This window comes from Passer domesticus, unplaced genomic scaffold (assembly GCF_036417665.1).
Source record: "Passer domesticus isolate bPasDom1 unplaced genomic scaffold, bPasDom1.hap1 HAP1_SCAFFOLD_98, whole genome shotgun sequence".
NCBI classification, from domain to species: domain Eukaryota; kingdom Metazoa; phylum Chordata; class Aves; order Passeriformes; family Passeridae; genus Passer; species Passer domesticus.
The window spans coordinates 109,378-132,309 of record NW_026990192.1 but is presented as its reverse complement, the minus strand read 5'-3'; the positions used below and the strand labels follow the sequence as shown (position 1 = coordinate 132,309).

General features: G+C 53.9%; 3 long non-coding RNA genes across 3 annotated transcripts; all 3 read left to right on the top strand.

Moving 5' to 3' along the window:
- The first annotated feature begins 7,803 nt into the window (after positions 1 to 7,803).
- Positions 7,804 to 8,783, top strand: LOC135293282 (uncharacterized). The gene is made up of 3 exons (XR_010355376.1): positions 7,804 to 7,954; positions 8,065 to 8,254; positions 8,528 to 8,783. It is a non-coding gene; the product is annotated as an uncharacterized LOC135293282 (long non-coding RNA).
- A 3,466-nt stretch (positions 8,784 to 12,249) lies between these two features.
- On the top strand, positions 12,250 to 13,191 carry LOC135293284 (uncharacterized). The gene is made up of 3 exons (XR_010355378.1): positions 12,250 to 12,362; positions 12,473 to 12,662; positions 12,936 to 13,191. It is a non-coding gene; the product is annotated as an uncharacterized LOC135293284 (long non-coding RNA).
- Positions 13,192 to 21,021: 7,830 nt separating this feature from the next.
- On the top strand, positions 21,022 to 22,005 carry LOC135293285 (uncharacterized). Its single transcript, XR_010355379.1, has 3 exons — positions 21,022 to 21,182; positions 21,293 to 21,482; positions 21,756 to 22,005. It is a non-coding gene; the product is annotated as an uncharacterized LOC135293285 (long non-coding RNA).
- Positions 22,006 to 22,932: the final 927 nt, after the last annotated feature.

Genomic DNA, 22,932 nt, shown 5'->3' with positions numbered 1-22,932 from the left:
CTGGGCGCAGGGAGCGCCCGCCACAGGGGCTGAGCCCGCGCCAAGCCTTCCCTGCTGCCGCTCTCTGCAGCTGGCAGAGGACACGAGCCGAGCGGCCGAGCAGCTGCGCCGGGCCCTGCGCTACCTGGAGAGCCCCCAGGAGCCCCTGCGAGAGGCGGCCATCAGGTTCATGGGTGAGCTCCTAGGCCGGGCTTCCTCCCCGGCCCGCCGCAGCTCGGCCCCAGCCCCGCCCGCTGCCCCGGCAGCGCCATCCGGGCCCGGCGCCGTGGAGCCCCGCCTGGCCCGGGCGCTGCTGCCGCCCTCTGGCAGCCGTGCCCTTGGGCGGCAGCGTGCGGCAAGGGCCCGGGCTGAGCCCTGCCGGGCCAGCAGGGCATGTGGCCGCAGCGCTGGCAGCGCCGCTGGCAGGGAGCTGTGCCGCTGCCGCCGTGACAGGCTCTGTGTTCACAGGGATGGCCGGGCGGCACCTCAGGGGGCAGCCAGGAGAGCTCCTGATGATCTGCAGTGGTGAGTGAGGGCAGCGGGCTGACAGCAGGGACTGGCATGGAGACCTGCAAGCCCTGCCCCGGCTGTGGAGGGCTCTGCTCCCGTGGGCTGAACGCACAGAGGTTTCAGGGCCATGTGGGGCATTCCTGGCCAGCAGCTTTGGGCTGATGCCCTTGGTCCCTGCTCCCTCCTGGCCATGGCAAGAGCCGGCTGGGATGGCCCTGGCAGGGGGCTCTCCTCGTCTCTGTGCAGATCCGGGATCTGACTGTGGCTCTGTTCCTCTCTCATGCGGCCCTTGAACTCCTGACGGAGGATATGAGCAGTGCCGTGTCAGAGCTGGCACTTCAAACACTGCATGTCCTCCGGGCAATTCAGCGTGGGCACTATTCCATCTTCCAGAGGCTGCAAGATCAGCTGCGCAGGGCATGGAAGAGTCGGCCTCGTCTGTCAGGGCTCGGCTGGCTGCATTGTCAGAGCTCTGAGGAGAACTGATGGGCAAGGCACACTTGGTGGGGGCAACCCTAGCCAGTGGGAATTTTCCTTTATCTTTTAAGATTTTTCTTTTTTTTTTTTTTTCTCTTTTGAATTTCTGTAAATATAGAATGTGTTATAATTCACAGACTCCCAGGAGCTTTTCTTTGCTGCCCAGGATCTGCATGGCAAGAGAGAGGAAACGGTGAAAAAGATGCTTGTGCTCAGCAGAAGAGCAAGCTGAGGGGTCCCTGAAGGGGGAAAATGGTGCTTGCACTCAGCCAGCTGCCCAGGCGTGCAGTGCTGCAGGGACAATGGCCAGAAGCCCCTTGGCCTGTGGTGGTTCTGCTGAAGCCTTTGTGCTGCCGCCAGAGCGGGTGGGCAGGGCCGGAGCTGCGGGGATCCCTGCTGGAGCGGTGCCTGGAGATGGCCACAAGGCCTGTGGCAGGCAGGAAACGCCATCCGTGTCCTCCTGGCCGTGTGCTGCTGGCTGCATTGCTGAGGGCTCCCAGGTGCCTCTGGCTGGGGCTCCTCTGGAGCTCCTGTGGGGCTGCGGCGCTGCTGCCGGGCAGCTTGGCCGGGCTGGGGGAGAGCCTGAGGGGCTGGGGCACTGGGAAGCCCTGAGCAATTGGGTGTCAGAGGCCATGAGCAGCCCCCTGGCAGCCGCCTTGTTCCTGACGGAGTTGACTTACAAGACAGGTCCTGGGCACTCTGTAACTCACTGCATCAGTGCTGTTGGAACCCGAAATGTAGGGAATTCTCAGACCTTTGGTCTTGTAAGCAAAGCTTAGAATTTAACAGAGGATTTGATCTGAGACCTTGGAAAAGGCTTCCAAATTTAGGTGCTGGAAGCAAGAATGTAGATTTAGAGTTCATAGCAGTGACACATGAAGCTCAGTGGAGGAAAGTTTAAAGTTATAGACTTTAAGATGTAGAAAAAATAAAAGTATTTACAAAGGTAAACAAGAAGTGGAGAATGCAGTGCTGTAGGTTTGTGTGCCATAACATGATTGGCTAAGGAAGCTTACAATGTAGCATGAATCCGTAAGACGAAATGTTGAAGGATTGGGTCCAAAACATACATATCCTTGTTGGCAGTGTTTTATTGATCAAGTAAAGCTTAAAAGGTCTTGTAACAAGAAGTCTTGTGACCTTGTGGGCCATACAGTGGAGATGTGATCCAAACTCACCCTTCCTGTCTGTGTCAAAGATAAGAAAAAGAAATGGCATCATCTAAAAAACTCAGAGGTCCAGTCTCTAACTCATTCCAAACTCCTTCAAATCCCCCTAAGTGTGATGTAGCTACAAATAGATGACAAGGACTCTTAATTCTGGCTGTTTGACTCCAAACCAGCTGCTTTAGAAACTGTCACATAACCCTGTGTAATTATGTGGCAGAAATGCATCGTTTTAAGAAATTTTCGCAACAGACATGAATGGAGGTTTGTTTGAAGGGCAGTTTAGGGGAAACCCTCACAGCAGAGGTCTGGCCTTTGGCCGAGCTGTGTCCCCTGCTGGTTGTGAAGTGTGCCATCAGCTCCAGGTGTTTCTGGGCTAAAAATATAATCAAGTCACTTGGACTTGCTCTTTTTGGCCTATAAAAGCTTGACCCACTTTCAGAGCAAATTTGGAGACCTCATTTATGGGTGGATGGACCACCTAGGATTTTCCCAATTGCTGGGAATGGTTCTCCAGGTCCTTGGTGCAAAACAGGGCACCCCAGCAACTGAGGATCTACAAGATGATAAACAATTTAGGCAATTGATGATGCATCTTTCTAAATCACTCTTCTTTCTCTCTTACAGTACTGATTGAGGTGCACTGCCTTGCTTGTTTTTGCTTCTCACTAAAACCAAGCACACATTTTTATTGAATGTATCATCTTTCACTGTGGTTCCTTAATATTCACAGTAAAATAAGAACATGATTTCCCATGAGGTGTCCTTTAAATCGCCTCTGTCAATTGGCAGAACAACAGAAGGCTCCTGAGGGGCTGGAGCACTGGGAAGTTCTGAGGAATTGGGTGTCAGAGGCCACAAGCAGCCCCCAGGCAGCCACCTTGTTCCTGGCACCTGGCTGCTCTGGCGCTTCCCCACAGCATCTGCCAGGCCTGCGGCAGAAGCCCTCGAGGCCGGGCCTCAGCAGGAGGCTGGGGACAGCCCTGAGGTGCCCAGGCTGGGCTGGCTGGGGACAGGGAGGGCAAAGCTCCCCTGCTGGGGCAAGGGACAAGGTGGTGGGAAGGCAGATAACCTGAGATTTTACCCCCCCAAGTGTTCTTTCTTTCTTTCCCCTAACATTTATCTCAGGTTTGGTCCCATAATTATCTCTATCTGCCCTTTAGAAATTACTCAGAACACAGCAGGCTTTTGGGCTGTGTGGATCCCTAGCACACCAGAGCCATAGAAATAAGAGGCTTTTGTCAGCACTGGTGCACGGTGTACTCTAATCCCATCAGGCCATGTGGGGGCAGAACCCGTTTCCACTGCTGGGGTGACGGGGGGGATCACAGCAGGTGATCCTGTTGGAAGATGAGGTGAGCCTGACTGGGAAGGAGTGGCAGAAACATCCTATTGTGACCGGCCCAGAGGCCCCGTGTATTCTGGGCATAGACTTCCTCCGGAAGGGCTATCACAAAGACCCAAAGGGACGCAGGTGGGCTTTTGGAATAGCTGCTGTAGAGGCTGAGAACATTAAGCAGTTGAACACCTTGCCTGGATATCAGAAAACCCATCTGCAGAAGGACTCCTGAAGGTGGAAGAGCAACAAGTACCAATTGCCACCTCGATGGTGCACTGCCGGGAGTATTGAACCAATCGAGATGCTGTGATCCCCATGCACAAAATGATCCGTGAACCGGAGAGCCAAGGGGTGGTCAGCAAAACCAACTCACCCTTCAACAGTCCCATCTGGCCTGTACAAAAGTCTGACAGAGAATGGAGATTGACTGTGGACTATCGTGCCTTGAATGAAGTGAATCCACCACTGAGCTCTGCTGTGGCACACGTGCTGGAACTCCAGTACGAGCTGGCAGCTTTCTCAGAAATGGCCCCTCCTGCTGGAGGGGTGAGGTGCCCTGAGCCCCGGTGGGCACCCCACAGATCAGGGAACCCCCCGACCAAGCAAGTACTGGTCAGAGAAAAATGCTGTTCCCAGAAAAACACTGAGTGCCAGAGTTGTCAGTCTGGAGGCACGGACAAACAGCTGCGGAGTGGCACCTCCGCTTGAACGCGGTGGGGGTCAGAGAGCAGCCGCTGAAGGGGCAGATCATGGAGTGCAGGTTGCAGCGTCCACCGGTTGCAGGGGTTTTTCCCCTGCAGCGTGGTATTCGGAGAGAGCGGCAGCCGCCACCAGTGCGGCGGACACAGGCGCGAGGAATCGCCGCTGCAGATTTTCCCGGTTCAGGGAGGGCGGCGCTGGCAGAGCCTTCGCCACTGCCGGAGCGTTGCTGGCAACCCGAGGGCAACAGTGGGGAGCGGTGCCGGGAGTGGCGGAGGCGGCGGAATCGGCAGGGCCTGCAGCGGGTGTTCCTGCCGGCACTGCAGGCTCCCATGTCGTGAAATCAATTGCTGGCCGCGATGCAGGGGGACTGGATGTGCTCCCCAGCACGGGGCTGCCGGCTGCCGTTGCGGAGCCGTCCGCTCTCTTGTCGGGGGCGGGGGCAGCTTTGCACCCTCCTGGGGCACAGAGGCGGGGGAATCCAGCGGCGGGGCAGATCCACACGCCACACTGAGGGAAAAAGGAGGGGATGGAGATGGCAAAAGTCCCTCCAGCTCTGGTGAAAGTGATGAAGAAGGGATGACGGCTGCTCCACTCAAAATAATTGTTGACCCATAAAGCGCAGCTGCTGAAGGCTTTGGTCCTTCCTGTGCATGCTCCAGGGAGACAGAAAAAAACTGTTTCTGAGCCATGCGCAAAGCTGCTCCCCCCGCCCCATGCAGGTGGGGAAAACCAGTGGAGACTGTCCCTGGACAATTTGGTCCAGCTGTGGCGAGGGGCCTGATGGCCACCAGCCTGGGGTAAGGCGCTTCTCCAACGAGGTTCTCTTCCTCACAATGGAGGAAAGTGATGCACTGAGTGGGAACTCCCGAGAAATTTCCTCAGCCCGCATGTGTTCCTCCAAAAGTCAAGATCCAGGGGTTGCCAAGCCCTGGAATCCAGCGAGAACTGCAAATCCATGAAAACCCATGAGCTTTTGCCCATCTGAAAAACTCATAGACATCTTCCTCCAACACAGGAATTCTGTAGTGCAGAGGCAGAAACCTCCACACTCCAATAGTGTCCTCCTCTAATGGAGAAAATTGAACTTCCATTTCTGAAGGCACCTCTTCCCAACCGTCACTCCATTTCTCGTGGAGGGCAATGCTATTGTCGGGAGGAGAAGGGTTAACAGTACCTTCTCCAGGAAGCCAAAGTGACTGGCCACAACGGGCTGTGCAGGGTCCCGCAGGGTCCAAGAGAAGGTCTAAGTGGCATCTCCCATCTCATGACTCACCAAAGGAACACCGGACACTCTCCGTCAGTGTTCAGCAAACCTTTTCGTGTTCAGCCTCACCTGCAAACCCAATTGGATCCATCCAGCTCCTGGTTCTTCAGCCAACGTCAGAAGTCACCACTTATCGAATGCAGGGAGTCCCCAGCGCGGCAAATGATTGGTATTTGACTCCATTGTTTCAGAAGACTGAACAATTGCTTTATTAAAACTAAACTACATTACATTATACTAGACAATATTAAAGAGATACTAAAAGAGACTAAAGAAAAACCCGTGACTGTCTCCAGACAGTCAGGACACAGCTTTTTCCCAACTGCCAAGGAAAAAAAAAACCTCATCAGGATCCAACTGAAAAATCACTTCAGGTAAAAAAAATCTTCCTAAACTATTCCATATGTCCAAAAACAACTGAAGCAGCAAGTAGAGACAAAAATTCTTTTCTCTTTTTCTGTGCTTCTCCAAAAAAAATCCTGTGAGAGAAAATTATGTCCCTCTCTGTTCAGAGATCGTGAATGCCACATTGAACAAAAACAAAAAAAAAAAAAGAAAAAGAAAAAAAAAAATCTTGAAGAAAAAGAAAATCCTTCTCAAATGGCCCCAGCAGACAGAGCCTTCCAAATCAGCCCTCCACAGAGCTCCAGCAGCACAGCAAGGCTCTGTGGCAGAGACAAGGCCATTTCTTCCATGCAAGGAAGAATTGATCTGGTACTTTACGCCATGTGGAGGAGGGAGCTCTCTGTATGGCCTGGAGAACGAACCCAGTTTCTATTGCAAGGTTTCTGATGGCAGGATTGCTGTCAAATGCCATTTCTTCAAGGGCTGCAAGAGAGAGCAACAGAACCAAGGTCACATCCTGCATCTGTGGGGAGCGGAAGAGAGCCCCCTGCGAAGGTCATCCCGGGCGGCAATTTCCATGTCCAGGAGGGATCAGGCCAAAGCTGCTGGCCATGAAACCCCATGTGCCCTTGAAATCTCAGTGTGCTCTGCCCACACCACCCCTCATCTGCACAGGCACCAGAGACCTCTGCAGATGGGGCAGACCCTGCAGATCCCCCATGGCCAACTCAAGTTGTCAGCCCACTGCCCTCACTCACCATCACAGATGACCTGGAGCTCTTCCGTCTTCCCCCTGAGGTGCCGCCCGGCCATCCCTGTGAACACAGAGCCTGTCACGGCGGCAGCGGCACAGCTCCCTGCCAGTGGCGCTGCCAGCGCTGCGGCCACACGCCCTGCTGGCCCGGCAGGGCTCAGCCCGGGCCCTTGCCGCACGCTGCCGCCCAAGGGCACGGCTGCCAGAGGGCGGCAGCAGCGCCCGGGCCAGGCGGGGCTCCACGGCGCCGGGCCCGGATGGCGCTGCCGGGGCAGCGGGCGGGGCTGGGGCCGAGCTGCGGCGGGCCGGGGAGGAAGCCTGGCCTCGGGGCTCACCCATGAACCTGATGGCCGCCTCTCGCAGGGGCTCCTGGGGGCTCTCCAGGTAGCGCAGGGCCCGGCGCAGCTGCTCGGCCGCTCGGCTTGTGTCCTCTGCCAGCTGCAGAGAGCGGCAGCAGGGAAGGCTTGGCGCGGGCTCAGCCCCTGTGGCGGGCGCTCCCTGCGCCCAGCCCCGGCCTCCCCTACCCGCACAGCCCTGAGGCGCGGCCAGCAGCCGCTGGCGCCGGGCTCCGCAGGGGGCAGAGGGCCGGCTGCTGCCCGGGGAGCCGCGGGGCCGCCCCGCAGCCCCGCCGCGCCGGGGCTCCATGGGCACCCGGCTCGGGACCACAGCAGCCTGGAGAAGAGCCCGCGCCGCCTCTGGGTGCAGCAGCGGGCAGGGGCACAGCTGCCAGCCCCGCGCACTGAGCACCGCGCTCAGGGGCCTTCTCCAGGCTGAGGCTGGGGATTATCGGTCGTCCTTACCAGGGCCTCGCCAAACCTCCATGTCTGATCCACCTGTAGCATTTGTTCGATATCCCTCCTCTTCAGGAATCTGGCTGAAGAATGCAGTGTTTCCCGGGAAGCCTGGAGAGCAGCAGAGATGTGGAGATGGCCCCACAGCCCAGGGCACCGGAGCATCCCAGTGCCTCAGCCTGGGGGAAGCTGCAGCCTGCACCTGGCACAGGGACCAGCGCAGAGAGCCTGTGCATGCCCCATGCCAGGGAACATCCAAGGCCAGCTTGGACAGGGGCCGCAGCAACCTGCTGTGCTGGGAGGCTGCTCAGCTTGGAACCAGATGATCTTTAGGGTCCTTTCCAAGCCAAACCATTCAAGGATTTCATCATTCTACCATGCCCACCTCCCAGTGTGGAGCGGCCCTGAAACTTCTGTGACATCACAGCTCCCACAGTGTTCCAGGTGGAACGTCCAGCACCTGGAAACCACCACAGCAGACACTCTGCCTGCTGCCAGCGCTCAGTTGGCGCTCGCTCTGCGCTCTGCCCGTCAGCACTCAGCTGTTGCTGCTGCTGCCTGGCCTTTTCCTGCTGCCTGCTCTGGAGCACCAATCCCAGCAGGATGAGCACTGCTGCTCCAGTGGAGGTACAGTGCCATTCCAGGGAGGAGGCAGCGTGCTTGAGCAGGCTGCAGCCACGTGGCAATGGATGGTGTGGGACAGGAACCCCACTGTGAGATTGTGCTGTCTCTTGCAGACTGCCAGAGACATTGTGGAGGAAATGGAAGTGGACATGGTGCAGGCTGAGGAAGAGATGATGGAGGTGGACGTGGAAGAGCAGGTTGAGGACATGGAAGTAGATGTGGAGGATGACATCGAGGAGATGGAAGTGGATGAGGAAGATGAGGAGGAGCCCATGGTCCTTGGATGAAGTTGGAGCCCCACAAGTAAGAAAGGCAGATGCTCTCCATGCCCTGCCCACAGACACAGTGGCTGCCCTGACGCCAGGCTGGGGCTGGGCTGGATGGCCCCGCTCAGGGACACGCTGCCCGCAGGGGGCCTGGATTGTGCTGCCACAAGCACCAGCCCTGGCCTGCCCTGCACTTGCCTGGGGCCACACCAGCCCTGCCAGCCCTCTCCCAGCCCCTGAGGCCCTGCTGTTAGCACAGCTGGGTTTAGTGCCAGCAGCAGAGTCCAGCTTGCTGCTTCCTTTCTTCCAGGACTGATGCCGATGATGGTCACCGATGTGATGCCTCTGTAAATATGTTTGAAACAGTAGAAGAATTCTGTAAATATGTTCTGCGGTTAGAAGTTCTCTGTAATTATGTTTCAAAGATTGTTAGTCCATAGGATCCCATGTAAATATGTTCTGTAGATTGTTATTGTTGTTGTTATAAGGATTGTTGTAATGAAAGATGTTCTGTAAATACTCGTGTTTGCCGATCTTTGGCAAATAAATACTGCTTCTTTTTAAAACCTCACTTCTCTTTGTCATTCCTTTGGGTACAGGCAGCATTTGCATAGTTGGGATTTCCACTTGCTCCGGGATCCCGGGGCTGGAGCTCCCTGGGGCTGCTGCCACGGCCACCCCGCGGCTGGGGGTCCCTGTGCACAGGGGGTCCCACTGACACCACTGCTGCCGCTGGCCACTGCTGCTGCTCCTGGGCTGGGGCACAGCCGCGTCCCCAAGAGCTGAGCTGTCACCAGCACAGAGGGGGCTCTCACTGCACTGGCCCCTGCAGCCATGCCACCAAAGCAAGGCAGGAAACTTTCAGCCACCCTTCCTGCTGCAGCCACAGCCACTCCTGGCTCCAGAGCCGCCATCAGCCCACAGGGATGCAAAATCCACCTGCCCGCTCTCAAGGCCTTGACAGCCTTGGCAACTGTGGCACCTGCATCTGGGCTGCTGCAGGGGCTGATGTTTAAGGCTTGCAGCCTCCAAAGGCTCCGCTTCCCGGCCTGCTCTGCACTGCCCTGGCTCCGCATTGCTCAAGAGACAAAAGCCAAGCCAGGGCATCCTCACCCTGCCCAAATTGCTGAATTGACTGCAGTCCTTAGGACCTTCTCCACTTTCAAAGAACCTCTTCATTTGATCACTGATTCGGCAGATGTCTATGGCCTAGTGCAGCGGGCCGAAAATTCCATTTTCAAAGACATTTCTAACCCCAACTAGAGCATTTGCTTTCCCCTTTCATTTCTCTTTTGTCCCACAGACAACACCCACGCTATATCACGCACACAAGGTCTCATACCACCCTTCCTGCATTTATAGTAGGCAATGCTAGAGCAGATGCCTCAGCAATGCTTCTCCAAACCTCCCTACAGAATGTTTCTGACCAGGCTAGGATCCGCCACCACTTCTACCATCAAAACATTCCTGCACCGCTCAGCATCTTTAAAATTACCCAAGATCAGGCAAGATCCATGGCAAACACCTGCCCAAATTGTCAGCAACATGCCTTTGCTTCTGTCAGAGCTGCACTCAATCCAAGAGGACTAAAGACTCTCCAGATCGGGCAATCACACATCACACACCAAGCCCCTTTTGGGAGACTAAAATACATCCCCGTCTCAATCCACACCGACAACGCTGCGGTTTCTGCCCCTGCCCATGCTGGTGAAAAATCAAAAGATGCTATAAAACCTTCCTTTTTAGCCTTTTCCACCTTCCCTGTTCCACAGGAAATTGAAACTGATCACGGTCCTGCTTATACCTCCCACTGATTCCAACCCTTTTCTGACCAGTGGGCTACAAAACATGTCACAGCCATACCGCACTCTGCCACAGGACAGTCCATAGTCCAGAGGGCCCACTCTTCCATCCAAAGGATCCTTGATCAACAGAGACAGGGAGTCCACATATTATCTCCCATTGGAGGCCAAGGCCCTTGATGTGCTCAACTTTTTGAACAGCTCCCCCAGTCATCAGGCATTTTATATTTAATTGGCAGCCCAATAAAAAGAAAAGCCACCTGTCTTGATCAAAGACCCTGAATCCAAACAAATTATGGGCCCTTTCCCATTCATTACTTGGGAGGGAGGATATGCTTGTGTCTCTACAGCAGCAGGCCCAAAATGGATCCCAGCAAAAAACATCAAACCCTTCTGCCAATGGCGAGGCAAACACCAGAGCCACCATCAGAAAAACAGAACAAAAGCCTAAGAGAGACAGCAGCAGCCTGGAAAAGAAGAAGGACAGAAGAAGATCTCCTAAGCAGCGTGGACCACACAGACCAACACCAAGATAGTTCAGACACCACTAAGCGGAATATATCGCTTAGCATTTATAAAAACTGTATTCCAGCCTTGATATTTGATTCTTCTCATAAGCTGACTTCAAACCCTTGCCTTACAGAAGAGAAAGTTTAGTGGGACCAGAATTTAAGTTTCACATTGCAATCTCCCTATCTCTTTACTTTCAGGCCACCCAAGCCTCCACCCACTACTAAATTAGCTAAAGTCAAAGGATGCTGTCCTTTGTTGCCACTGCAGCAGGAAGCTGGATGCTCCTCACTATGCCGCATGCCTTCGGATGGGTGGTTCCACAGCCAAGCCACAATTTCTTGCCCATGGCCACGCATGTCAACCTCTTCTCACATAGGGACTCAGTATACCAGAGCGGCCAGCTGCTCACAGATCAAATCAACAAGATCCAGACGAAAGGCAACAACGACTGGCTCACTGGACTTTTGAAAGACTGGGGCATGAAAGGCTGGCTTTCATCTTTAGTCAAGGCTGTTTTGTGGGCTTTGTTTCTTGTATTCATTGTCTTGGTTATTCTATCCAGTTTTGCTCAACGCTTGCAAAAGTCCATGGCAGAAGCCTTCATTCTTGAAAACAAAAAGGGGGCAGTTGTGGAGGCCCAGGGGCCTCTCATTGCAACTGTAATACCTTAGGGCAAAGGGGACCAAGGTGAAACAGAGAAACCCCTCTGAATGCAAGGCTCTCACCCATGGCCGCTTGCAGCCTCTTGCAATCCGCAGGTTTTGTTGCTATCACCCACTTCAACTGCCATTTTTTCCTTAGATCTACTCTCCAGAGAATGTTCTCCTCTCTCTTCTCCCCTGCTGGTCCTGGCTTCACCCCTTCTCCCACCTGAATGAAACCCTCAGACCCCAGCCTCATTTTCTCTCTGGCCCTGGACCCTCTTCATGGCAATGCACAGCGTTTGGAGTTCCACACAAAGACCCGTCTCTGGCCTCATTCATCAGCACTTGAAGCAAGTGTGCTCCGGCCTCTGGGAGTGCAGCTCGCTCACACGGGCTCACTGTGGACACGCCGCAATCACACAAGTCATTGAGTGCACCAGAGAACCTGGCCTCTAATAAAAGGCATGAATGCCACAGCCCACCCAACCCAATGCCTTGCATGTCTCTACTTTTTCCTTCTTCTCTCATCTCTCATGTCACTTTCCCCATTGCCTCTCTCTGCCAGCTTGGCTTCTCTCTCTCCTGCCTGCAGCTTCAGCCACATGTGTGCCACTGCAGGAACAGCCTGACCCACAGGGAAATGGGAGAGGACTCTTTGTCAGCAACTGAAGTGACAGAACAAGGGGGAATGGGATGAAACTGCAAGAGCTGGAATCCATTCCATGATGGGAAGAAGTTCTTTCCTGTCAGGGTGCTTGTCCCTGGCACAGGGACCAGCGCAGAGAGCCTGTGCATGCCCCATGCCAGGGAACATCCAAGGCCAGCTTGGACAGGGGCCGCAGCAACCTGCTGTGCTGGGAGGCTGCTCAGCTTGGAACCAGATGATCTTTAGGGTCCCTTCCAAGCCAAACCATTCAAGGATTTCATCATTCCACCATGCCCACCTCCCAGTGTAGAGCGGCCCTGAAACTTCTGTGACATCACAGCTCCCACAGTGTTCCAGGTGGAACGTCCAGCACCTGGAAACCACCACAGCAGACACTCTGCCTGCTGCCAGCGCTCAGTTGGCGCTCGCTCTGCGCTCTGCCCGTCAGCACTCAGCTGTTGCTGCTGCTGCCTGGCCTTTTCCTGCTGCCTGCTCTGGAGCACCAATCCCAGCAGGATGAGCACTGCTGCGCCAGTGGAGGTACAGTGCCATTCCAGGGAGGAGGCAGCGTGCTTGAGCAGGCTGCAGCCACGTGGCAATGGATGGTGTGGGACAGGAACCCCACTGTGAGATTGTGCTGTCTCTTGCAGACTGCCAGAGACATTGTGGAGGAAATGGAAGTGGACATGGTGCAGGCTGAGGAAGAGTTGATGGAGGTGGACGTGGAAGAGCAGGTTGAGGACATGGAAGTAGATGTGGAGGATGACATCGAGGAGATGGAAGTGGATGAGGAAGATGAGGAGGAGCCCATGGTCCTTGGATGAAGTTGGAGCCCCACAAGTAAGAAAGGCAGATGCTCTCCATGCCCTGCCCACAGACACAGTGGCTGCCCTGACGCCAGGCTGGGGCTGGGCTGGATGGCCCCGCTCAGGGACACGCTGCCCGCAGGGGGCCTGGATTGTGCTGCCACAAGCACCAGCCCTGGCCTGCCCTGCACTTGCCTGGGGCCACACCAGCCCTGCCAGCCCTCTCCCAGCCCCTGAGGCCCTGCTGTTAGCACAGCTGGGTTTAGTGCCAGCAGCAGAGTCCAGCTTGCTGCTTCCTTTCTTCCAGGACTGATGCCGATGATGGTCACCGATGTGATGCCTCTGTAAATATGTTTGAAACAGTAGAAGAATTCTGTAAATATGTTCTGCGGTTAGAAGTTCTCTGTAATTATGTTTCAAAGATTGTTAGTCCATAGGATCCCATGTAAATATGTTCTGTAGATTGTTATTGTTGTTGTTATAAGGATTGTTGTAATGAAAGATGTTCTGTAAATACTCGTGTTTGCCGATCTTTGGCAAATAAATACTGCTTCTTTTTAAAACCTCACTTCTCTTTGTCATTCCTTTGGGTACAGGCAGCATTTGCATAGTTGGGATTTCCACTTGCTCCGGGATCCCGGGGCTGGAGCTCCCTGGGGCTGCTGCCACGGCCACCCCGCGGCTGGGGGTCCCTGTGCACAGGGGGTCCCACTGACACCACTGCTGCCGCTGGCCACTGCTGCTGCTCCTGGGCTGGGGCACAGCCGCGTCCCCAAGAGCTGAGCTGTCACCAGCACAGAGGGGGCTCTCACTGCACTGGCCCCTGCAGCCATGCCACCAAAGCAAGGCAGGAAACTTTCAGCCACCCTTCCTGCTGCAGCCACAGCCACTCCTGGCTCCAGAGCCGCCATCAGCCCACAGGGATGCAAAATCCACCTGCCCGCTCTCAAGGCCTTGACAGCCTTGGCAACTGTGGCACCTGCATCTGGGCTGCTGCAGGGGCTGATGTTTAAGGCTTGCAGCCTCCAAAGGCTCCGCTTCCCGGCCTGCTCTGCACTGCCCTGGCTCCGCATTGCTCAAGAGACAAAAGCCAAGCCAGGGCATCCTCACCCTGCCCAAATTGCTGAATTGACTGCAGTCCTTAGGACCTTCTCCACTTTCAAAGAACCTCTTCATTTGATCACTGATTCGGCAGATGTCTATGGCCTAGTGCAGCGGGCCGAAAATTCCATTTTCAAAGACATTTCTAACCCCAACTAGAGCATTTGCTTTCCCCTTTCATTTCTCTTTTGTCCCACAGACAACACCCACGCTATATCACGCACACAAGGTCTCATACCACCCTTCCTGCATTTATAGTAGGCAATGCTAGAGCAGATGCCTCAGCAATGCTTCTCCAAACCTCCCTACAGAATGTTTCTGACCAGGCTAGGATCCGCCACCACTTCTACCATCAAAACATTCCTGCACCGCTCAGCATCTTTAAAATTACCCAAGATCAGGCAAGATCCATGGCAAACACCTGCCCAAATTGTCAGCAACATGCCTTTGCTTCTGTCAGAGCTGCACTCAATCCAAGAGGACTAAAGACTCTCCAGATCGGGCAATCACACATCACACACCAAGCCCCTTTTGGGAGACTAAAATACATCCCCGTCTCAATCCACACCGACAACGCTGCGGTTTTCGCCTTTGCCCATGCTGGTGAAAAATCAAAAGATGCTATAAAACCTTCCTTTTTAGCCTTTTCCATCTTCCCTGTTCCACAGGAAATTGAAACTGATCACGGTCCTGCTAATACCTCCCACTGATTCCAACCCTTTTCTGACCAGTGGGCTACAAAACATGTCACAGCCATAGCACACACTGCCACAGGACAGTCCATAGTCCAGAGGGCCCACTCTTCCATCCATAGGATCCTTGATCAACAGAGACAGGGAGTCCACATATTATCTCCCATTGGAGGCCAAGGCCCTTGATGTGCTCAACTTTTTGAACAGCTCCCCCAGTCATCAGGCATTTTATATTTAATTGGCAGCCCAATAAAAAGAAAAGCCACCTGTCTTGATCAAAGACCCTGAATCCAAACAAATTATGGGCCCTTTCCCATTCATTACTTGGGAGGGAGGATATGCTTGTGTCTCTACAGCAGCAGGCCCAAGATGGATCCCAGCAAAAAACATCAAACCCTTCTGCCAATGGCGAGGCAAACACCAGAGCCACCATCAGAAAAACAGAACAAAAGCCTAAGAGAGACAGCAGCAGCCTGGAAAAGAAGAAGAAGAAGGACAGAAGAAGATCTCCTAAGCAGCGTGGACCACACAGACCAACACCAAGATAGTTCAGGCACCACTAAGCGGAATATATCGCTTAACATTTATAAAAACTGTATTCCAGCCTTGATATTTGATTCTTCTCATAAGCTGACTTCAAACCCTTGCCTTACAGAAGAGAAAGTTTAGTGGGACCAGAATTTAAGTTTCACATTGCAATCTCCCTATCTCTTTACTTTCAGGCCACCCAAGCCTCCACCCACTACTAAATTAGCTAAAGTCAAAGGATGCTGTCCTTTGTTGCCACTGCAGCAGGAAGCTGGATGCTCCTCACTATGCCGCATGCCTTCGGATGGGTGGTTCCACAGCCAAGCCACAATTTCTTGCCCATGGCCACGCATGTCAACCTCTTCTCACATAGGGACTCAGTATACCAGAGCGGCCAGCTGCTCACAGATCAAATCAACAAGATCCAGACGAAAGGCAACAACGACTGGCTCACTGGACTTTTGAAAGACTGGGGCATGAAAGGCTGGCTTTCATCTTTAGTCAAGACTGTTTTGTGGGCTTTGTTTCTTGTATTCATTGTCTTGGTTATTCTATCCAGTTTTGCTCAACGCTTGCAAAAGTCCATGGCAGAAGCCTTCATTCTTGAAAACAAAAAGGGGGCAGTTGTGGAGGCCCAGGGGCCTCTCATTGCAACTGTAATACCTTAGGGCAAAGGGGACCAAGGTGAAACAGAGAAACCCCTCTGAATGCAAGGCTCTCACCCATGGCCGCTTGCAGCCTCTTGCAATCCGCAGGTTTTGTTGCTATCACCCACTTCAACTGCCATTTTTTCCTTAGATCTACTCTCCAGAGAATGTTCTCCTCTCTCTTCTCCCCTGCTGGTCCTGGCTTCACCCCTTCTCCCGCCTGAATGAAACCCTCAGACCCCAGCCTCATTTTCTCTCCGGCCCTGGACCCTCTTCATGGCAATGCACAGCGTTTGGAGTTCCACACAAAGACCCGTCTCTGGCCTCATTCGTCAGCACTTGAAGCAAGTGTGCTCCGGCCTCTGGGAGTGCAGCTCGCTCACACGGGCTCACTGTGGACACGCCGCAATCACACAGTCATTGAGTGCACCAGAGAACCTGGCCTCTAATAAAAGGCATGAATGCCACAGCCCACCCAACCCAATGCCTTGCATGTCTCTACTTTTTCCTTCTTCTCTCATCTCTCATGTCACTTTCACCATTTCCTCTCTCTGGCAGCTTGGCTTCTCTCTCTCCTGCCTGCAGCTTCAGCCACATGTGTGCCACTGCAGGAACAGCCTGACCCACAGGGAAATGGGAGAGGACTCTTTGTCAGCAACTGAAGTGACAGAACAAGGGGGAATGGGATGAAACTGCAAGAGCTGGAATCCATTCCATGATGGGAAGAAGTTCTTTCCTGTCAGGGTGCTTGTCCCTGGCACAGGGACCAGCGCAGAGAGCCTGTGCATGCCCCATGCCAGGGAACATCCAAGGCCAGCTTGGACAGGGGCCGCAGCAACCTGCTGTGCTGGGAGGCTGCTCAGCTTGGAACCAGATGATCTTTAGGGTCCCTTCCAAGCCAAACCATTCAAGGATTTCATCATTCTACCATGCCCATCTCCCAGTGTGGAGCGGCCCTGAAACTTCTGTGACATCACAGCTCCCACAATGTTCCAGGTGGAACGTCCAGCACCTGGAAACCACCACAGCAGACACTCTGCCTGCTGCCAGCGCTCAGTTGGCGCTCGCTCTGCGCTCTGCCCGTCAGCACTCAGCTGTTGCTGCTGCTGCCTGGCCTTTTCCTGCTGCCTGCTCTGGAGCACCAATCCCAGCAGGATGAGCACTGCTGCTCCAGTGGAGGTACAGTGCCATTCCAGGGAGGAGGCAGCGTGCTTGAGCAGGCTGCAGCCACGTGGCAATGGATGGTGTGGGACAGGAACCCCACTGTGAGATTGTGCTGTCTCTTGCAGACTGCCAGAGACATTGTGGAGGAAATGGAAGTGGACATGGTGCAGGCTGAGGAAGAGTTGATGGAGGTGGACGTGGAAGAGCAGGTTGAGGACATGGAAGTAGATGTGGAGGATGACATCGAGGAGATGGAAGTGGATGAGGAAGATGAGGAGGAGCCCATGGTCCTTGGATGAAGTTGGAGCCCCACAAGTAAGAAAGGCAGATGCTCTCCATGCCCTGCCCACAGACACAGTGGCTGCCCTGACACCAGGCTGGGGCTGGGCTGGATGGCCCCGCTCAGGGACACGCTGCCCGCAGGGGGCCTGGATTGTGCTGCCACAAGCACCAGCCCTGGCCTGCCCTGCACTTGCCTGGGGCCACACCAGCCCTGCCAGCCCTCTCCCAGCCCCTGAGGCCCTGCTGTTAGCACAGCTGGGTTTAGTGCCAGCAGCAGAGTCCAGCTTGCTGCTTCCTTTCTTCCAGGACTGATACCGATGATGGTCACCGATGTGACACCTCTGTAAATATGTTTGAAACAGTAGAAGAATTCTGTAAATATGTTCTGCGGTTAGAAGTTCTCTGTAATTATGTTTCAAAGATTGTTAGTCCATAGGATCCCATGTAAATATGTTCTGTAGATTGTTATTGTTGTTGTTATAAGGATTGTTGTAATGAAAGATGTTCTGTAAATACTCGTGTTTGCCGATCTTTGGCAAATAAATACTGCTTCTTTTTAAAACCTCACTTCTCTTTGTCATTCCTTTGGGTACAGGCAGCATTTGCATAGTTGGGATTTCCACTTGCTCCGGGATCCCGGGGCTGGAGCTCCCTGGGGCTGCTGCCACGGCCACCCCGCGGCTGGGGGTCCCTGTGCACAGGGGGTCCCACTGACACCACTGCTGCCGCTGGCCACTGCTGCTGCTCCTGGGCTGGGGCACAGCCGCGTCCCCAAGAGCTGAGCTGTCACCAGCACAGAGGGGGCTCTCACTGCACTGGCCCCTGCAGCCATGCCACCAAAGCAAGGCAGGAAACTTTCAGCCACCCTTCCTGCTGCAGCCACAGCCACTCCTGGCTCCAGAGCCGCCATCAGCCCACAGGGATGCAAAATCCACCTGCCCGCTCTCAAGGCCTTGACAGCCTTGGCAACTGTGGCACCTGCATCTGGGCTGCTGCAGGGGCTGATGTTTAAGGCTTGCAGCCTCCAAAGGCTCCGCTTCCCGGCCTGCTCTGCACTGCCCTGGCTCCGCATTGCTCAAGAGACAAAAGCCAAGCCAGGGCATCCTCACCCTGCCCAAATTGCTGAATTGACTGCAGTCCTTAGGACCTTCTCCACTTTCAAAGAACCTCTTCATTTGGTCACTGATTCGGCAGATGTCTATGACCTAGTGCAGCGGGCCGAAAATTCCATTTTCAAAGACATTTCTAACCCCAACTAGAGCATTTGCTTTCCCCTTTCATTTCTCTTTTGTCCCACAGACAACACCCACGCTATATCACGCACACAAGGTCTCATACCACCCTTCCTGCATTTATAGTAGGCAATGCTAGAGCAGATGCCTCAGCAATGCTTCTCCAAACCTCCCTACAGAATGTTTCTGACCAGGCTAGGATCCGCCACCACTTCTACCATCAAAACATTCCTGCACCGCTCAGCATCTTTAAAATTACCCAAGATCAGGCAAGATCCATGGCAAACACCTGCCCAAATTGTCAGCAACATGCCTTTGCTTCTGTCAGAGCTGCACTCAATCCAAGAGGACTAAAGACTCTCCAGATCGGGCAATCACACATCACACACCAAGCCCCTTTTGGGAGACTAAAATACATCCCCGTCTCAATCCACACCGACAACGCTGCGGTTTCTGCCCCTGCCCATGCTGGTGAAAAATCAAAAGATGCTATAAAACCTTCCTTTTTAGCCTTTTCCATCTTCCCTGTTCCACAGGAAATTGAAACTGATCACGGTCCTGCTAATACCTCCCACTGATTCCAACCCTTTTCTGACCAGTGGGCTACAAAACATGTCACAGCCATACCACACTCTGCCACAGGACAGTCCATAGTCCAGAGGGCCCACTCTTCCATCCAAAGGATCCTTGATCAACAGAGACAGGGAGTCCACATATTATCTCCCATTGGAGGCCAAGGCCCTTGATGTGCTCAACTTTTTGAACAGCTCCCCCAGTCATCAGGCATTTTATATTTAATTGGCAGCCCAATAAAAAGAAAAGCCACCTGTCTTGATCAAAGACCCTGAATCCAAACAAATTATGGGCCCTTTCCCATTCATTACTTGGGAGGGAGGATATGCTTGTGACTCTACAGCAGCAGGCCCAAAATGGATCCCAGCAAAAAACATCAAACCCTTCTGCCAATGGCGAGGAAAACACCAGAGCCACCATCAGAAAAACAGAACAAAAGCCTAAGAGAGACAGCAGCAGCCTGGAAAAGAAGAAGGACAGAAGAAGATCTCCTAAGCAGCGTGGACCACACAGACCAACACCAAGATAGTTCAGACATCACTAAGCGGAATATATCGCTTAGCATTTATAAAAACTGTATTCCAGCCTTGATATTTGATTCTTCTCATAAGCTGACTTCAAACCCTTGCCTTACAGAAGAGAAAGTTTAGTGGGACCAGAATTTAAGTTTCACATTGCAATCTCCCTATCTCTTTACTTTCAGGCCACCCAAGCCTCCACCCACTACTAAATTAGCTAAAGTCAAAGGATGCTGTCTTTTGTTGCCACTGCAGCAGGAAGCTGGATGCTCCTCACTATGCCGCATGCCTTCGGATGGGTGGTTCCACAGCCAAGCCACAATTTCTTGCCCATGGCCACGCATGTCAACCTCTTCTCACATAGGGACTCAGTATACCAGAGCGGCCAGCTGCTCACAGATCAAATCAACAAGATCCAGACGAAAGGCAACAACGACTGGCTCACTGGACTTTTGAAAGACTGGGGCATGAAAGGCTGGCTTTCATCTTTAGTCAAGACTGTTTTGTGGGCTTTGTTTCTTGTATTCATTGTCTTGGTTATTCTATCCAGTTTTGCTCAACGCTTGCAAAAGTCCATGGCAGAAGCCTTCATTCCTGAAAACAAAAAGGGGGCAGTTGTGGAGGCCCAGGGGCCTCTCATTGCAACTGTAATACCTTAGGGCAAAGGGGACCAAGGTGAAACAGAGAAACCCCTCTGAATGCAAGGCTCTCACCCATGGCCGCTTGCAGCCTCTTGCAATCCGCAGGTTTTGTTGGTATCACCCACTTCAACTGCCATTTTTTCCTTAGATCTACTCTCCAGAGAATGTTCTCCTCTCTCTTCTCCCCTGCTGGTCCTGGCTTCACCCCTTCTCCCGCCTGAATGAAACCCTCAGACCCCAGCCTCATTTTCTCTCTGGCCCTGGACCCTCTTCATGGCAATGCACAGCGTTTGGAGTTCCACACAAAGACCCGTCTCTGGCCTCATTCATCAGCACTTGAAGCAAGTGTGCTCCGGCCTCTGGGAGTGCAGCTCGCTCACACGGGCTCACTGTGGACACGCCGCAATCACACAGTCATTGAGTGCACCAGAGAACCTGGCCTCTAATAAAAGGCATGAATGCCACAGCCCACCCAACCCAATGCCTTGCATGTCTCTACTTTTTCCTTCTTGTCTCATCTCTCATGTCACTTTCCCCATTGCCTCTCTCTGCCAGCTTGGCTTCTCTCTCTCCTGGCTGCAGCTTCAGCCACATGTGTGCCACTGCAGGAACAGCCTGACCCACAGGGAAATGGGAGAGGACTCTTTGTCAGCAACTGAAGTCACAGAACAAGGGGGAATGGGATGAAACTGCAAGAGCTGGAATCCATTCCATGATGGGAAGAAGTTCTTTCCTGTCAGGGTGCTTGTCCCTGGCACAGGGACCAGCGCAGAGAGCCTGTGCATGCCCCATGCCAGGGAACATCCAAGGCCAGCTTGGACAGGGGCCGCAGCAACCTGCTGTGCTGGGAGGCTGCTCAGCTTGGAACCAGATGATCTTTAGGGTCCTTTCCAAGCCAAACCATTCAAGGATTTCATCATTCTACCATGCCCACCTCCCAGTGTGGAGCGGCCCTGAAACTTCTGTGACATCACAGCTCCCACAGTGTTCCAGGTGGAACGTCCAGCACCTGGAAACCACCACAGCAGACACTCTGCCTGCTGCCAGCGCTCAGTTGGCGCTCGCTCTGCGCTCTGCCCGTCAGCACTCAGCTGTTGCTGCTGCTGCCTGGCCTTTTCCTGCTGCCTGCTCTGGAGCACCAATCCCAGCAGGATGAGCACTGCTGCTCCAGTGGAGGTACAGTGCCATTCCAGGGAGGAGGCAGCGTGCTTGAGCAGGCTGCAGCCACGTGGCAATGGATGGTGTGGGACAGGAACCCCACTGTGAGATTGTGCTGTCTCTTGCAGACTGCCAGAGACATTGTGGAGGAAATGGAAGTGGACATGGTGCAGGCTGAGGAAGAGTTGATGGAGGTGGACGTGGAAGAGCAGGTTGAGGACATGGAAGTAGATGTGGAGGATGACATCGAGGAGATGGAAGTGGATGAGGAAGATGAGGAGGAGCCCATGGTCCTTGGATGAAGTTGGAGCCCCACAAGTAAGAAAGGCAGATGCTCTCCATGCCCTGCCCACAGACACAGTGGCTGCCCTGACGCCAGGCTGGGGCTGGGCTGGATGGCCCCGCTCAGGGACACGCTGCCCGCAGGGGGCCTGGATTGTGCTGCCACAAGCACCAGCCCTGGCCTGCCCTGCACTTGCCTGGGGCCACACCAGCCCTGCCAGCCCTCTCCCAGCCCCTGAGGCCCTGCTGTTAGCACAGCTGGGTTTAGTGCCAGCAGCAGAGTCCAGCTTGCTGCTTCCTTTCTTCCAGGACTGATGCCGATGATGGTCACCGATGTGATGCCTCTGTAAATATGTTTGAAACAGTAGAAGAATTCTGTAAATATGTTCTGCGGTTAGAAGTTCTCTGTAATTATGTTTCAAAGATTGTTAGTCCATAGGATCCCATGTAAATATGTTCTGTAGATTGTTATTGTTGTTGTTATAAGGATTGTTGTAATGAAAGATGTTCTGTAAATACTCGTGTTTGCTGATCTTTGGCAAATAAATACTGCTTCTTTTTAAAACCTCACTTCTCTTTGTCATTCCTTTGGGTACAGGCAGCATTTGCATAGTTGGGATTTCCACTTGCTCCGGGATCCCGGGGCTGGGGCTCCCTGGGGCTGCTGCCACGGCCACCCCGCGGCTGGGGGTCCCTGTGCACAGGGGGTCCCACTGACACCACTGCTGCCGCTGGCCACTGCTGCTGCTCCTGGGCTGGGGCACAGCCGCGTCCCCAAGAGCTGAGCTGTCACCAGCACAGAGGGGGCTCTCACTGCACTGGCCCCTGCAGCCATGCCACCAAAGCAAGGCAGGAAACTTTCAGCCACCCTTCCTGCTGCAGCCACAGCCACTCCTGGCTCCAGAGCCGCCATCAGCCCACAGGGATGCAAAATCCACCTGCCCGCTCTCAAGGCCTTGACAGCCTTGGCAACTGTGGCACCTGCATCTGGGCTGCTGCAGGGGCTGATGTTTAAGGCTTGCAGCCTCCAAAGGCTCCGCTTCCCGGCCTGCTCTGCACTGCCCTGGCTCCGCATTGCTCAAGAGACAAAAGCCAAGCCAGGGCATCCTCACCCTGCCCAAATTGCTGAATTGACTGCAGTCCTTAGGACCTTCTCCACTTTCAAAGAACCTCTTCATTTGGTCACTGATTCGGCAGATGTCTATGACCTAGTGCAGCGGGCCGAAAATTCCATTTTCAAAGACATTTCTAACCCCAACTAGAGCATTTGCTTTCCCCTTTCATTTCTCTTTTGTCCCACAGACAACACCCACGCTATATCACGCACACAAGGTCTCATACCACCCTTCCTGCATTTATAGTAGGCAATGCTAGAGCAGATGCCTCAGCAATGCTTCTCCAAACCTCCCTACAGAATGTTTCTGACCAGGCTAGGATCCGCCACCACTTCTACCATCAAAACATTCCTGCACCGCTCAGCATCTTT